Source organism: Uloborus diversus, chromosome 9, assembly GCF_026930045.1.
Source record: "Uloborus diversus isolate 005 chromosome 9, Udiv.v.3.1, whole genome shotgun sequence".
NCBI classification, from domain to species: Eukaryota; Metazoa; Arthropoda; class Arachnida; order Araneae; family Uloboridae; genus Uloborus; species Uloborus diversus.
The window spans coordinates 84,998,076-85,016,341 of NC_072739.1; positions in this window are offsets into that span (position 1 = coordinate 84,998,076).

An 18,266-nucleotide genomic window follows, 5' to 3' on the forward strand; every position below is an offset into this window, starting at 1 on the left:
CAGGCTAACTTGGAAATCAGGAAAAACTACTACTTTAGCAGGGTCGTGGGCACTTGGAATAGCTTACCGGAAGAGGCGGTAATGAGCAAGGGAGTGGTTAGCTTTAAGAGGGCCATTGATCTTCATTGGGGACTAATTAATTGACTAGGACCAGCCTAGCTGAGCCCAGAGCCTGTTGCTGGTCGTCACATTTGTATTTGTATTTGTATTGTATCTTAATTTTCAAATGCGTAGGGAAAAGGGGGTACATGTGAACAATTTTTTTTCTTTTCTTAATTTCTCAAAAAATATTATCAATTTTTCGGGGAAAATGTGTCCCCGTGATTAAATAGTCTTTTCTTTGTGCCCTGGACTTTTTTCAGATTTTTCAAGAAAACTATTTTTTTACTTCATAAAATTTTTTAAAAATGTCTTCAACTGTTTACATGTGCCCCTATAGGGGTCACATGTGAACAAGCCTAGGACACATATGAATACGATTGAAAAATGCAGGAAAAGAATCATATTTCAACGAAAAACTCTTTTATATAAAACATATGCGTATATACGAAATACATTGAAGAGTTTGTAACCTCTACTATACCAGTTTCAATTTAAACTGTACAGTAACTGTAAATTAGAAAATATTTTTTTTCGAACTGTATAACCCTGCTCATTATCAAATTTTAAAGTTACGTAGCATGTTTTAATTAGTGAATCGACAAGAAGAAAATTTACAAGACTAAACAGTACAAAATATATATTATTATGCAAAGTTTATTCTTGATATATAGTGCGTTTAAGCTTCATACATATATGATGATGAATTTTAAAATTATTTAAAACTTAAGTTTTTAATTAAAGGGAAATATTTTGTCTTTCCTTTTCTTGTAAATATTATGTAACACTAAATTGTTGGCCGACTATTTAGTAACAAAAAAAAAACTAAAAATTTTAAAAAATAATAAAATAAGTAAATAATTGATAAATAATAATGTATAATAATTCTAATTAACAATGAACTTGCCAACAAATTGTAGCAAAATAGTAATTATAAATAGTTATCTTATAAATTATCTTTCCCGTACAATAATCCTACACTAATATTTATATTACGGAGAGGATATGAGAACTGTTCACATGTGCCCCAACATGTTGTGTTCACAAGTGCCCCGTCATCTACCTTAGAGCTAATTTTCAAAAATAAATCCTTAATTTAGTTTAAAAATTTAAACATTGTCGTAAATTTACTTGAATGTACGTAATGGTTTGCAATCATTAAGTTTAGCTTATTAGTTAGTTTAAAATATGTGTTTACGTAAAGACTGATAAAATTATATCAGCATCTGCTAAAACAAAGATGTTGTCACCACAGGAACATAAACTGGTTCATTGCTGTAAAAGTTTGGTCAAAAAATAGAACTGGTACTGCCATTACTTGAGAATTTTTCAAGATTTTTTGCTTGACGTTATTCTAGTAAAACATACCATCTTCACATGTACCCCGTGCTCACATGTGCCCCTTTCTCCTACATAACTTTAAAAAAGTATATTTTGCCTTTTTTTTTTCTTGGTAGTTTTGTAGTTAATATTACCCCTTGTAAGGTTTCAAAATACAGAACTTTATATCTATTTTTCAAAATTTCCCCCAGGGAGAAACCCTTGGTCCCCCTGAAACTGAGAATACTCTACACCCCACTTAAAGGGAGCTTTGCATCACTCCAAGGGCGGATTCAGGGGAGGGTCAAAGGGTCAGCTGACCCTCCTGTGATAAGAATTTTATTGTGATTGTATTTAACCTCAAATTTTTAGATAAGAAAAAAAAAATAGAACATCATAATTCAAAGGATTGACTGGGGTTGTTCACATTTTTGAGTTTTTTGTTCATTTTTTAAAAGAACAATCATCTCTAAGGAGTTTGACTTTTTTCAGAGCACTCTTCCACCTTAAAGCACATGTAATGTGTGCTTTTCCCAACTATTTTATGACTGTAATCTCATATAGTTAAAGCTTACTGTAATATGACTAGCTTGTAAAGAAATATGATTTTTGATGAAAATTAGAGGGAATGTGATTCAGGACGGATGCTGCGTCATTAAAAAATTTAGGGGAAAGGATTTAATTTGAAAGGGTTTTGATTTCATTTAGGAGTGGGGGGAGGCTCTGCAGCATATAAAGGGGTTCCTCCCCCCTTCGCAGGGATGGGCATCTCTGCTCAATAGCCGCGTTCACAACACACTTTTCGACCCGGTAAATCCCCACTCTGGCTCTGGAAAAAACTGACTGAAAAATTCCCCGTTTCCATGTAAAAAGAGGTTTTTCATTGTGCCACAGAAATCTGTTTTTACCCAGCATCCTTAGCGGCTAGTAGACGAACTTGTTTCGCGTAATGCATTCTGGGAAAAATTCCGCTTTGCTCCCAGAAGCAAGCAGGAGGAGAAAAAATCTGCATGTACCCCGCAAATAACCGGAACGCGGTGAAAAGCAGGTTTTTTTCAGGGGTCGAATGTGTTCATGGAAACGGTCCTGATAGATACTTTTTTGCGCAGTATACATAACGCTGACCGTTGAAAATTGACCCCCTCACAAAAATTCCTGGATCCGCCCCTGCATCACTCTCTTGATGCCATGTAGCCTCCCTCTAAGGACAATACATACCTCTAAGGACAGCAGCCAACATTTAAAAAACGAAACAACACATAGTGAAAACGAACATTTTAAAAATTGCCTCTTTCGCCACCGACAAAAAAAAGTTGTTCGTACTACAAAAGGAGTCCCACACCTGAAATAGCTTAGGCCCCGTTTAGTCTAAATCCGCCCCTGCGAATTAAGTATAAATTTCTTTAGTTTTATGAGGGAAGGGGGGCCCGGCTACATTGGCGGATTTATGGGGGGCATAGGGGCAATGCCCCCAAGTTTTGGGAGGATTTTATGTAACAACACACTTTCCCAAATCTTAAAACAAAAATCATGACTTTTTTCCCTTTTTTTCTTTTTCGAATAGTTTAGAAGTGAAAATGAAGAAAATAGCGAATGCCCTTTTCTGATGGAGAAGAGAGAGAAAAAAAGAACAAAAAAACCGAACGTACATTAAATGCGAATAGCAAAACTCACTGGGGTACTAAAAATGCATCTAAAGTGACTACTATTTTGAACTGAAAACCAGTAGGACAAGTATATAAGTGAAAATATAGGCTAAACGAGCTATGCATTTAGGGGCCATTCATTAATTACGTAAGGATCTCGAGGGGGAGGGGTAGGACAAAAATATCTAAAAAAGCCTTACTTTGGGGGAAGGGAGTGGTTAAACCCATTCTTATATACGTAATATTTTCGAAGTCGATATTTTATGTTAGAAATCGCGCGGTCAAGTGGTTTGGAAGAGATCATATTTCATTTTCTTCTGGAAGGTAAAAAACGTACTAGGATGAGCTGTTTTTCACTTTTTTTTTATTTACGAAGAATGAATATTATAAAATATAATTAAAGAATCGCACTATTCATGGCATGTTTTATTTTTAATTAGTATCACATCATAAAATATATTTGAAAAAAAAAAACTTTTATTTTGTCAAACTGAGAGTTTTACCGTAACTGATCCTTTTCTAACAACATTTTTTTGTTTTGAAGAACGAAATGGTATCTTACGTAAGAATGGGAGGGGGGGGGGGCAAAAATTGCCAAAATCATCCTTACGTAATTAATGAATGACTCCTTAGCTGCTGTAATTGCAATTTGTTTAAATAATCAATGATTATTTTAACAAACTAAAGGCTAAAACAAAAAAAAACTATTTTTACTTCGTATTATCTTTATTTGTAAAGGAACATATAACTTTTTAAAATCTTATCTGCTTATTTTTTCCTGAGATTTTTTCTCAGTCCAATTACCCCTTATATCGCTTCAAAACGCAGAATTTTATATTTCTTTCAGAAAATTTCCTCCAGTAGAAAAACCACCCCCTAAAATTGGACTCCCTAAAATTGGAGATGTTCTATATCCCACATTAAAGGGAGCCCTTTAACACTCTCTTGATACCATTCCCTTTCTTAAAAGATCAATGTTCAAAAAGGACAACATGCCCACACATTAGTAAAAAACGACATACAACAGAATAAAACAAGGCCTTATGTATTGCAAGAACAAAACAATTAACATGAGGTGGGGGGCATTTAAAAAATGGTCTTTCTCCTCGCCGACAGAAAAGTTTTCGAGACAACTACAAGTCTAAATCCTGCCGGCCCTGATTGTAACTAATGTTGCTCAAAAAAAAAAAAAAAAACTGCCACTCCCAGGAACTAAGTCCAAAATCCGCCTATGCTGGTTACCAAACAGACAAAGGGCCTTCCTTGGCTCTTCGTTGCACTGAGCAAGCTTGGGAAACGGGCGCATATAGACATCCTTTACACTGCTAGAGACCATGTAAAAATTAGGAGACTGCTGATTGTGTGTGTGTAGTAGTGATGGGCATAATCGAGTTCTCATAATCGAATCACTCGATTATTCAAGATCATTCGAGAACTCGATTACCACGAGTTCTCGATTATCGTATCTCGAGTTCTCGATTATCACTTCTCGAGTTCTCGAGCGATGAACTTCTCGAGTTCTCGATTATCACTTTCTGAGAACTCGAGCGATCAACTGCTCGAGTTCTCGATTGTCACTTTCCGAGTTCTCGAGCGATCAACTGCTCGAGTTCTCGCTTTGAACTTCTCGAGATGTTGAGTTCTCGAGATGTTGAGTTCTCTAGATATTGAGTTCTCGAGATCTTGAGTTCTCAAGATGTCAATCACTCGAGCAGTGTTATTCTTCGATCGATTTGATAATCGAATGAACCTCTCAATATAGTTGACTTCTGACAAGGGTGCCCACCTATGGAGGGGGGGGGGGTCATGGCGCAGACTGTGCTATTGACATTTTTAGGGGGGATGTTTTAAGGGGTATTTTTCTCATTTGTTGGGGGGAGGTCTCTGCGATATTGAGGGGGGGGGGCTTGACCTCAGGGCGGGTGAGCACCCTTGCTTCTGAAGTGTTTTAGTTGCAGGGGCGGATCCGTCATTTAGGCGGTCAAAGGGCTGACTTTGAAAATTTAATGATTTTACTTATGAATGAGCATGGTTTTTTTCTGTCTTCCGAAAAAATTTGCATTGAAATCTTTTAACCCTTCCCCCAGAAAGACGGGCTGCGCTGAGGAACCCACAGGGGAGGTGGGTCATTGCGCAGACTGAGCCATTGAAATTCCTAATGGACGTTAGACTTTTTTAGGGAGTGTCCTTCTTGAGGGGGAGAGAGGATCCCTAATTTTAAAAAGTGTGCCTGCACACTTGGGGAATAGATCCCCTTGCGATCTAAATGGTATTACAATCAAATAATTGCCTTTCGAATGTTTCATTCGAATAGTGTGTTATAATCGAATGTGTATACTGTTGAATGCTTGATTATCATATGATTCTTTAGGGATGCTTGGTAGTCTAATGATATGTTTTGAGCGAAAGGTGTTAATGAATAAACACATGGACGGGTCAGTGGGAGACATGTGTTGTGTCTCCCGGTGGTGGAAGTAAAGGTTGGAGGCGCTTATATAAGGTTCTAACTTGAGAGGCATTAAAATTATAGTTCAGGTAAAAAGGGGGAATACTTAAGTTGAAAACCTGAGGGGACGTCTTCCCCCTTACGTTCACCTTCGACTATACGATTGGGTAATGATACAAGTGTAATAGGCAATAACAAACGTTTTAGAGCCCAAATATACAGATCACTGCAGACACGTGTTTCGGGGTTTCAAGGAACCCTTTTTTCAACGCAAAATAGTGAGATTGTGGATGTAAGGACATTATTGGATGTCTTTACGGACCATTCATTAATTACGTAAGGGTCCCGTGGGGGTGGGGGTGGAAAAATGTCTGCATACTTTGGGGGGGAGAGAAGTTCAAACGCATTCTTAAGCAGTATTTTCCAAGCCGATGTTTCATTTGCGTCTGGAAAATAAAAACGTATTAGGATGACTTTTTTATTTGTTTTACGAAGAATTAATTATGTAAAACACAATAAAAGAATTGCACTATGTATGGCATGTTTTATTTTAAACTACTATCGCATCATATACAAAAAAATGTCGAAAACACATTCAGTCTAGATTCCAACTTTTTAGTAAATATTTCTTCACGCAAAAAGGTTTAATTTAATAATAGTGAATTAAATTTCGATTCCAGTGATATTAGATTAGTTATTTCATTATTTCTAAAAACGAAATGGAATCTTACGTAAGAATAGGGGGAGGGGTTTGAAAAACCTTACGTACCCTTACATGGGGGGAAGGGGTCAAAAATGGCCAAAATCATCCATATGTAACAAAGGAATGGCCCCTTATATGTAAAAGCTTACTATTTTGTTGAAAAAAGGGTACCTTAAAACTCCAAAACACGTTTCTGCAGTACTCTGTATATTTGGGATACAAAACGTTTGTTATTTCATGTTACTTCTCGGCACAAAGGTACTTAGTTATTTCTTAATAAAACAAGTGGTTAACTTCTCGTGTAATTCATTCCTATGGGTGCAAATAAGAGGGGAGGGGGGGGGGAGTTTTGACGTAAACTGCGGGATTGTAATTTTTAGGGGATTTTGTCTCTTTTGGGGGTATTGCTCTTGGGGGAAGAGCTTCATAGGTGGTGCTATTTGCTCTTGAAATGGATAGATTTGGAATGATTTTTAAAATCGAATGATTGTTTTTCTCTTGCTTTATTCGAATGGGGTAATAGTTGAATGTTCGGCTTCGAATTTTCGATAATTGAGAGATTCCTTAATTCGAACGATATTTTTAGAACGAAAATTGTTAATTATCATATGAGCAGATTTACGGAGGGGCATGTGTTGTGTGAGTGGCGGATACAATGGAGGGTCGTGGGGGTCCTGATCCCCCCCCCCTGAACTCTCGAGAATAGTATCCGTACACATTGTGTTCAAATAATTTATGCATAAAATGCAAGCGATGACAGTATCATATCTTTTCAATACATTGATTATTTTTCAAAGAAAATATTTGAACTACTACTTTGTTTTATTGCTTATGAAATTAATTTGCAACGTTTATCCCCAATTATGTGCTTTATTCCTGACCGATTTGGGGCTTTTTATTGACCCCCAAAAAAGTTTCAGAATTTTTTCGTACTTAAAACGGGAATTTCGTTCATGGGGGAGGGCTTTCTTCAGCATGACCCCCACCCCCCTTCAAATGGTTTTCTGTATCCGCCCCTGGTGTGATCCGGTGGTGAAATCGTGAAGCAAAGGATAGAGAAACGCTTTCCATACTGTTTTGAACTTGACAGTTATTAAGATTAAATACATACATATGTACAATTTTTATTAAAAAGTGAGGGATAATGATAATATGGGCAAGTCGTTGGGCGGCACTAGCAGGTTTAAACTTGAGAGTTGCTAAACTTAAAAATATATTAAACCGGTATCAAGGGCTTCCATATAGGGGGGGGGGTAAAGTGGGGGCTCAAGCCCCCTCCCCCTTCTTTGAAATTAGGACATCCTTGCTTTTAGTACTTTTTCCTTTTTTTTTTTGCAAAAATGTAAAATCATTTCTTTTCCGGCAATTAATCAATAAGTTATTAAAAATGTCAAATTTTAATAACTCTAATCTGTACTGAAATCGGTTTCTATGGGGAAAATATCCTATTAAACCATGGGGAAAATATCTGAGGCCCCCGCCCCTTAAAATTTTGCATATGGGCGCCCTTGACCGGTATGGTACAAACCGTGTAATTGAAAATTTAATGTAGTCTTAGCCCTTTTTCGGATTATCGTTTCTTGGGGGAGGGGGGATTGTCATAAAAAGCTAGCACAGGGGACGGACGGACACCCCTGTCATTCTATAAGGTTTTAGAATCAAATAATTGCTTCTCAAATGTGTCACCCCTGTCATTCTATAAAGTTATTGAATCAAATATTTGCTTCTGCTTTTTTTCTAATGGGGTTACTCAGAGAGTTGTACTTGTATTATAGTATATTATTTATATTATATATTATATTATATTATACTATATATATATTATACTATATATATATAATACATAGTATATATGTATTATAGTATGTATAGAGAGTTGTACTGTGCAGAGTACAGTACACACTTCGTTGAGTAAACGTTTTAAAGCGATTGTTAACGCTGTGACAGCCATGTTAAAACGTTTATGAAATGTTTAAATGCAAGGTGTTTATAATTCAGTTTTGCCCCCCCCCCCCTGACGTTGACACTCATCCCTCAAATGCAACGTTGAACCCCCTAAATTAAATTAAAGCCCGCTTAAGTTACCCTCTCCTCTTCAAAACTTCAATGGCGCGGTCTGCGCCATTTACCCCCCTCCCCCGCGCTCTCTCTCTCTTGTATAATATATTGTTTGTTGTGGAATGCTCGGTTATCGAGCATCTCGGATGATTTGAAAACCGAATACGTAATTTGCTTTTTAAAGAAACTTGACAATCAATTTTAACCTATTTGAGGACCAGCGCACGGAAAATGAAACGTAGCTACGTAACCTTAAGTTCCGAAATAGACTGTTGCGAGCCTAAGCATTTTCAGCAGTTTTGCCTCAACTTTACAAAAAAAAAAAAAAACATAAAATCAGCACATTAATTGATTGAAAATTTTTAAGTTGAGTAAATAATATACTAATCAACATTTACGAAACTATAAGGAATATAACATAAACTGAAGCGAGTAAAACAAGCAAAATACTTAAATTTAACTACCCACGCGAAAATAAATGCTACGCACACAAGAAGTCACAAATATCTTGCGTATGGAATTTCAAAAAAAAAAAAAAAAAACAATTTGTATAAAATGTAATTTTTATTTAAAAATTGGGCCGAAGAGTGGAAGCTAAAATTAATCCCACACGACAAACTTCAATATTTCTTTTTAATGCACTCAGAAACATTTCAACTTCACTCCCAACACTTTTACTGTTATTGCATATTGCTAAAGTCGACGAATGAAAAATAAAAATAAAAAAGAGCGGATCAAGAAAGAAAAAAAATAATCATGAACTTCAAGCCACACTTGTACACTTTTCAATGCGTCGGGAATCCCAATCCTCTGGAAAACGCAATCAGAAATATTTTACCCTCCCTCCTCATCTATTAATCAGATAAATATACTCAACTACTCTCAACAAGAACATTAAAAAAAAAAAGCAAAGCTATAAACTAGGAAAGAATGGGTACTTTTGCGCAGAGCAACTATTCCCCTACTTGTTTACATTATTAACTTCGTGTTTGAGAGTCCGAAACCATTCGAAATAATCACCTGATAACTGAAAATCATTAGTTTAAATGCATAACCGTTCGAATAAATCACTCAGTCGCCCAAATGCCGAACTCCTAGTTTCTGACAAGCTAACAGGGAATCTAGTCGAACCTGCATCCCTCAAGGATTGCGACCCCCAAAATGAAGACTAAAATCTATCGAATCGACCCCCTAAAACAAGCTTGCATTTCGAACTTTACCGGAGGGTAAGGGGACAAAAGGTGTATCTGCTAATTTTATCGGAAAACAACAAAAAACTAGACCCACTTAAACGTAAAAACTAGAATTTTTCATGGAATTTGGGGGGGGGGAGTGGTATTGATTTCCCTTCTAAAAGGGGGGTGTCAATACCCCCCTCAACTTAACCTAAAACTTCTAAAAGCCAGGAGGGTTCACACCTTATTATATTCCTAAATGGTAGGCTAAATGTCACATTCCTATCTCGAGCGCACTCCTGCCAAAACAACTCGGGAATTCAACTGAAGTCAAGGGAGTCCACCTCCCCTTTTTCGCAGGGCGATGGCGCACCATCTCAAATGTTACGGAGCATCCGTCTAGAAAGAGCTCCCCCCCCCCTCCCGAAATGAGATTAAAAAAAAAAAATCTAAAAAAAAACGGTTCTAAAAATTTCGGTTTCGCAGGCTGCGCCATGGATCCCCTCCCCCCTTTCGAAAATGATATTACAAAAACCCTCTCAAAAAACTGGCTCTAAAAATTTTAGTTGCACAGACTGCGCCATGCCCCACTCCCTCTTAGTGGGCACCCCCGTAGCAGTCAACTCAATTTTGGAAAAGCTCAGAAAATGAACTACTCGAGTACTCGATTCAAAAGTCTCGAGATCTCGATTTGAAACATCTCGAGATCTCGATTTAAAACATCTCGAGATCTCGATTCAAAAGATCTCGAGAAGTCAATCGCTCGAGTACTCGATTCAAATGATCTCGAGAAGTCAATCGCTCGAGTACTCGATTTCAAAGATCTCGAGAAGTCAATCACTCAAGTACTCGATTCGGAAGATCTCGAGAAGTCAATCGCTCGAGTACTCGATTCGGAAGATCTCGAGAAGTCAATCGCTCGAGTTCTCGATTTCAAAAGATCTCGATTATCAATCACTCGAGAGATCGACTTAAAAAGATCTCGATTATCAATCACTCGATTATCAGAAGTACTCGATTCCCGAGATCTCGATTATCAAAAGATCTCGATTATGCCCGTCACTAGTGTGTAGCGACCATTTAAAGACGTCAGCCATCTCTTTTACAGCTTGTTTTGCTTGCTCTTATTATTTTTTCATTTCGAAAAGAGATCTTTTATTAAAAAAAAGAGAGAAAACACAATATTTGAAGGGAGTGAATGAGAAGTAAAAGCATTTAAACGTGAATTCAGAAATTCTGAGGAACAAAATTTGTTCAAATGCGTTGGATGAGAAAAAAAACATAACCGGTGCATTTGCGTCGACTGGCCAATTATGAGTCCCAAAACTATTACAAGGTCCCTAGTTGAGGGCTGAGTAAAGGTTGTTTGTATGCGCTCTGGGCGATAACTTTAAGAGGACGGCAAATCAACCTATTTCTGTGTGGTTTTTTTTTTTTTTTTGGAACTTAATGTAAAAATTGTGAGGAATATGGGTAGGAGTGGCAGTTCCAAGATTTACCCAGCCTCGGCAAAGATCCGGCAATATTCAAGACTTTAAAATATTAGGTCACATTGAAGCACTATCAGTTAGAATCGTTGTCCGAATGCGCTAATTACAACGGAGGTGTTATGTTAATTATGACCATTTTCCAACGACAAAGCTCGGCAATTATTGTTCGATATTGGATTCAATACACAATGCAATTATCCATTTTACGAATTTGACATGTGACTATAACACCATAAATTCATACTGTTATCTGTGATCTGTCTGCTATTAAATACATGAGATATGTAATTTATGTTATGCCTCCAAAATAAACTTGAAATAATAACTTCGAAAAGATTTACGTGTTACGATACGTTAAAAACCTGGGGTTTAAAAAAGTTTTTTTTCAAATAACTTATGAAAATTGTTTGTTTCCATCAAAATATATTTAAACTAAACTTTTGTGGAGACCTTCGCGTATCAGTAACCACTTGATTGCCGACACCGTGCATCATTTTACCCTTGAAATTGAATCTTAAACGAGCATTGAAACAAAATTAAAGGTTACATTAAAAGGAAAACTAATCCTCCAATTAATTAAATAAAGCCATTAGAAGTAAGAAACAGATGAACGTCTAGCATCCAGCATTCATTTGAAATTCGACGCTTTGACTTATGTTTCCCGTAATCACGAATTCGCAGCTCCAATAAACTATAGGGGGCGCTGCAGCCATTGTCTAATGGCGGATGAAAAAGGTAAAACAAACTCATGCCGTAACTTATAACTTGCTTTGACGCTTAGTGAATGACAGCGATTTTTTAACGTGATTGTGGGGGGCTTTCTTTTCTATGTATTCTTCTGAAATTACATTACACAACAAACTGTCTGAAGCTTGTAATTTACTCCCAAAGAAAGCACGTGGAATGGAATGTTTTACCTTTTTCTTTAGTATTACTAATCACCGCAAGGTAGCGTATTCGAGCTCTGGAGTTGCAAATAGCGATAGGACTCTACTTGTTAAGTTGTTTGTTTCTACTGATGAAATGGAATGGAAATGACCAAGAAATTTGTACCCGTCTTATTATAACTGATGATTTTCTAGAATAGGTAAAACGAGGCATATAAATAATAATAAAAAAAAATAATAAATAAAGAAATGGTGATTATAGGATGAGGCAATAAAGATTTTATGACCGATATCCACCAGTACAGTTACTATAAAAATTACGAAAAGCGTATAACCATTGAGAAGAGATAAAATGGAGGAAGTGAAGACTTTCATTCATGAAACAAAGACCAGAAGTCACGTGATTGATTTTAAAGCAAAGCATTGGAAGAAATCAGGTTTCTTTCACTTGTTTCACGCAAAACGTGCCAACCATTCGTCGTTGTTGAATCACGTGACTTGGGGTCTTAGGGTCAGTTTTTGCCGATGATTGGACTTGCTCCCTCTATTTTAATTCCTGCTCTAAGCGTATAACGTTTATTTCTTATAAATCTTAAGTGTTGGGAATTAGTATGGGTTGCAATACCGGACCGAAAAATTCAATACCGGTACTCGGTATTTTTAAAACACGATACCGAAATACCGGTATGAATACTAGTATTTGAAATTTCTCAAAAAAAGCTTAAAACATATTCGCAGCTCCAATAAACTATAGGGGCCGCTGCAGCCCCTGTCTAATGGCGGATGAAAAAAATAAAACAAACAGATGCCGTAACTTATAACTTTGTTTCACGCTTAGTGAATGACAGTATTTTTTCATCGTGTTTGTGCGAAGCTATCTTTTCTATTCTTCTGAAATTACATTACATCACAAACTGTTCGAAGCCTGTAATTTACCCCAAAGAAAACACGTGGAATGGAATGTTTTACCTTTTTCTTTAGTATTGTTAATCACCGCAAGGTAGCGTATTCGAGTTCTGGAGTTGCGTATTGTTTTGTTGCCATATTTCATAATTTTGTATAAAAATTTAGTTATTTATGAAAACGTATTGTGAACAAATGTAAAATGAAGGAACGAGTGTCATAATAAAAAATCAATAGTAGTAAAAAACATAATGCATCTGTTGAGTTGTCGCTAAGCTTAATAAATTGTTCATAGGATCATGTATTCAAAATTATACTAGAAATTAACTTTCACAAAAGAGAAAGTGATTGATCAGGAAAATAGAGAAAATAAAAACATGGTGCACAAAAGCGCACGAAAAGGCAATTCATCTCTCCATCAAATATTGATAATTATTTCAATCTTTCTGCTACTTTTGTTGAATGATATCTTATTAGTTGTGCTTTTGAAGCCAAATTTTTACATCACTTGATTGACTTTGGTTCTGTATCATGGAAAAAGAAATATACATTTAAAATACAAGTAGATATTATAATAAGGATAAATTGAAAATTCTTTAATTGAAACTATTTACTATTTTTAGCTAGAACCGGCAGTACCGGTATTTTACCTCAGCAAATACCGGTATTACGAAATTGAAAAATTACTCGAAATACCGATATTCGGTATACCGGTGTTGAAATCACCAAGAGATAGTAATCTGGAAATTTTGTATTTAGATTAAGTTTCGCTTTTTAAGTTCATCTATGTTGATGTTTTACCTGAAAAAGCGTAATTGTACACCCCCACCCTTTTTTAAATGCAAAATCTGCTTAATTTAAGCCTTGAATGAACGTACACGATTTGCGACCATGGTGACGCAAATTTGTCATCTTAATAAATATTAAAACAACGTGTTAGCTTATTCTCGTCGTCATGGCAATCATAAAAATCAGAGCAATGTAAACTTTGATCAAGTGAGGACAATAAACAATTCGTGATTGCTCAACAATCCACTTAATACAAAAACAAGATTAGCCGGATATTAAACATGACAAGAAGTTTTTATTAATAAAGAAAATATGTATCAAATATAATTAAATTAAGTCTTTAAAATATAAAATTATCCCCCAAATGCAGGAAAACAAAACATTAACTAACATGAAAAGTAAAAATAAAGTATGCAGAGAGCAGACTTATCATACATGATGCCATATTGCTAAGTGAATTTCCGTCACTGAAAGAGCTTTGCCATTTTCGTTCTCATACTTTAATTTTATACTTCAGCAGACTTTTTTTATGTCAGCTAAAACTTTTTTTTTATTTCTTAATTGGGCGGTCTTGTTTAAATGGTTCAGTTTAAATATTTGGCGATATGTTTTTAATTTCAATGTAACTTCAAATCTTGCTTAATGGTTTGTTTTGTTTAAAAATGAAATATGAAAATTCAAATTTCAGTAATATTGATTTGGTGGGTAACGTTGGACAAGCACATACACGTTTTGTTTTGGCTAGTTTTGCAAAACGCATTAAAAACTCGCCAACTGTTCCACGTTCTAGCCATCCCCCCCCCCCCCCCCCAAGGATAAAAAATGGCAACAACTTTTTTAGCAATGCTAATTTGTTTGCCAATTTCGTATGTTTCTTTGAGTGCATTATGAAAACTGTTTAGTATTTTAAAAAAATTCTATTATTTTATTCTTCTTAGTGTAAATGTATTTCAGAAATAGAACAATGTTACTATCACGAAATTTCACCTCTTTTTTATATAAGTGCTACATATTAAAGGGAAAAAAACTATATACGTGTCTAAAACTTTAAGCATTTGGCACTAAAAATTAATCCTTGTTCTTCTTTAGGATTCGTTTGTGTGCTAATTTAATTAGAGCCATTTAAATATTAAAGGTTTGTGAAACTAATTTATATTTTACAACGTACAAGTTACTCGTGACAAAGATTCTAATATTTGTCTTTACTTAGCCCCATTTTCAGTTATTGGCATAGATGAGGATAAAAATCCTAAGAAAGCGATGATAGTTCATAATTTTCATGCCTGCTCCAAAGAAGCCTCGATTCAAAATTTTTATTATGATTACTATTAATATTGCTGTTGTAGGGCAACAAAATTTGTAACAATGGTTTTTTTTTATTTAAACATGTATTGAGGAAATTACTTGAAATTTGCTGTTATCCATCCTAACCGAAATAATAATTTTATTTTAGAATTTAATTTTAAGCAATAAGATGTACCTTAAGATTAAGCAAATCATTTAGTAAAATCTCGAAGTCTCTAAGCTGTCTAGTTGCTGAGATATAAGCAAAGCAGGCCTCAGATTTTTCCGTGACAATCAGGCCAAGTTTTATAAAAGTGCATAAAAAAGAGAAAGATTTCGATAAATGGGAGTTTGGCGCTATTGTTAAATTTTGGCTGGAATAATTTTATTTCGGTAACCGGTTCCCTTTGTGGTACCCTTATGCAAATAGATCTTTTCCCAATATTCGTATTTCTTACGTAGGCATTGGTGCTAAAATTTTGCACCAATTGCTTTCGGCGAACAAGCATAAAACCTAAAAGAATCAACCAAAAATTTGCCACCAATGAATAAAGATCGCCAAACTTTTTACAAACGAAATCTTCCCAAGAAAAAATAAAGTATCTTACTCTAAAAATTTAAATATAAGCTCAGATAAAAGACATTTATTGTATGATACACAATTTTAGATTTATAAATTTCAAGCTTCAACAAGATTATCAAATATTCAAAGTTTTATATGCAGATGTGAGTTTAAAAGTATGCAGGTTTTTTCCCTCCCTTAGTTGAAATCTGATTCGAACTGGCCTGACTGTTCCGTATCCAATTTTCATTTCAATGAGATGAGATTTTGGGCAAGCATTCTATCACATATCGCATTCATCGCCGGGGATATGCTTATGTTTCCTCGATCTTCGTCTTCTGGTAGAACGACGGCGTCCAGACGCTTTCCGACGGCCAGAAGAACGTCGTCTTCTGGACCTCGACCTTCTCCTTCCTCCTGATCTTCTGGATCTCGATTTTTTCCGTCCCCCCGATGTTCTACGTCTTCTTCCAGATCTTCTACTTCTGCGTCTAGCTCTTTCTGCAATCTTGTACTTGCCTTCCGTCAAGGTTAAAAGTCCAGATTTGACTCCGTCTTTGAGAAACATGAAGATATCATGAGCCTGTTCATTGACATCCAGACTATGTTTGGACGCTAAAGTGCCCTTAATGTCTTGCAGTGATGATCCTTCCTGTGCATGAAGTTCGTTGATGGCGTTGAGTGCAAATTTACCAACTGCATTTGTTCTCAGTTCATTTTTAGGGGCGTTCGACTTTTTAGGCATTGATGCATCACTGGCAGATCCTTTGGCATATAATTTTGTAATCAGTGTGGAATTTTGAGGCGAATCTATTGTATCCATATTGAAAGATATATTTATGCTCAGAGAATTTGAAGCAAATATTTCAATGGTTTTAATTTAAATGAAAAACCACAAGTTTAAAAGAATGCCTCGTGTTCATTGTCGTGATTTTATGTACGTGTCTAATACATGCCAACCGATATTTACTTAGCAAAGGCTTTTCAAACTCTGTTAACCTTAAAACTCAGAATAATACACAAGTAACTCTTTGCAGTACTTGAGTACATAGATATTCGCAACTCCAACAAACTATAGGGGACACTGCAGCCACCGTGTAATGGCGGATGAAAAAGGTAAAACAAACGCATGCCGTGACTTATAACTTTCTTTGACGCTTAGTGAATAACAGTAACTTTTCATCGTGTTTGTGGGAAGCTTTTTTTTCTATTCTTCTGAAATTGCATTACACCACAAACTGTCTGAAGCCTGTAATTTACCCCAAAGAAAACACGTGTAATGGAATGTTTTACCTTTTTCTTTAGTATTATTAATTACTGCAAGGTAGCGTATTCGAACTCTGGAGTTGCGAATAGGTAACATAGATATGAGCAGATGCATTTGCTACTGTGCGGATACATTTGCGATACATATGTGAATCGACTGACAATTGTTAATTAATATGAATATTTTACATGGATTGTCTTCAAAATAGGTGATAAATTAATGAAAAAAGTTCACCTTTTGTTTCCATGAATATGTGATTAAAAGCAAAAGTCTTACTAAAAATATTGTCTGCCCACAGTGTATTGGTTTTCATACTTGAGTTTTGAGTTTTTTGCGCAGATACTTTATATTTTTATTTTACTACTAGCAAAAATACCCGGCGCTGCCTGGGTCAGTAATAATTATGAGAAAAAATCGTTACTTGCTTTAGCAATAAGTATAAAGAACGAAGTAGTATTGATTTAGAAATGAAAGCACTATATTTAAGCATATACAAATTTCCAAAACATGAAATGAATCTTCTCGTGTTTAAAAAGATTAATCTCTTGATACTTTTTTTTTAACATGGAGTCTAAAACCTTCTCTGTATGGCTATTGAAGTACAAAGGTTTAAGAAAAATATAGCCGCGCTCGTAATTCCCTTATACTTGCTTTAGTTATTTTGGGAAATTTAAATCATTGTGGGCTCTTGGTGCGATTTTACCGAATTTGCTTGAATCGTTTTGGGATACCTTCGATGACGCTCCCCCCTTCTTTCCTTACTTTGTAAAACGGTATGATATTAATTTTCGTTGAGATATTATCGCCAGGTGCTGAGATACTTTTGGTCGCCATAAAATGGCGCTAAAGAGTTTCATCCGAAATGTTTCCAAAATAAGTAGTAAAACTTGGCGATTGTTTGACATTGTGCAAAAAGGAAAATTAATGGAAGTTTTTGTGCTGTTTATGGATTTGCCTAATTTAGTTGCTGGATTATTTAACACAGTAAAAAAAGTCTTTTAAAGATTCTTTGATTGGCGATATTTTGTTTACATGGTAAAAGTTGAGAAACATTATGACGTAGTCTTCGGCTTCAAAAACAGCGACGTTGAAAAAAACTACCAAATGCATCAGCTACGGAAATCTTTCTGCAAAAATTTTGGCGATCTGCTAATTGATTAGATAATGAGTAAGTGTTCAATCAGCATAAATAATATTAAAAACCATTAATTACATTAAAGTTCCGTTTAAATGGAAAATGATCAGCCAAATCATGTATTATTTGCCAATCTTGTGCAAAAATCTTACTTCAAGATTTGACTTGAGAAAAGCCTTGAACAGTCACGAAAAGCAAAGATAGCCAACAATACAACAATTGCCGCTATCGACAGGGAGTTGAGTTGATACACTAAATACTGTATTGAGTTGAGGAAAGCCTTCGAACATGGAACTAAAAAGCTCATAACTCGTTTTTTATTCTACTTAGAAATTTCGAATAGGTGCCATGTTCAGCAGAAAAATCAGAGCTTTCGATGGACATATAATGTAACTATGTGCAAGAATTTTTTTATCCCTATATTAGAGAATTTCTACAAAAATTGTATTTTATTGCCCCCCAAGGGGGTTTTGCCCCCCCATAACGGGACGAAAACTACCCT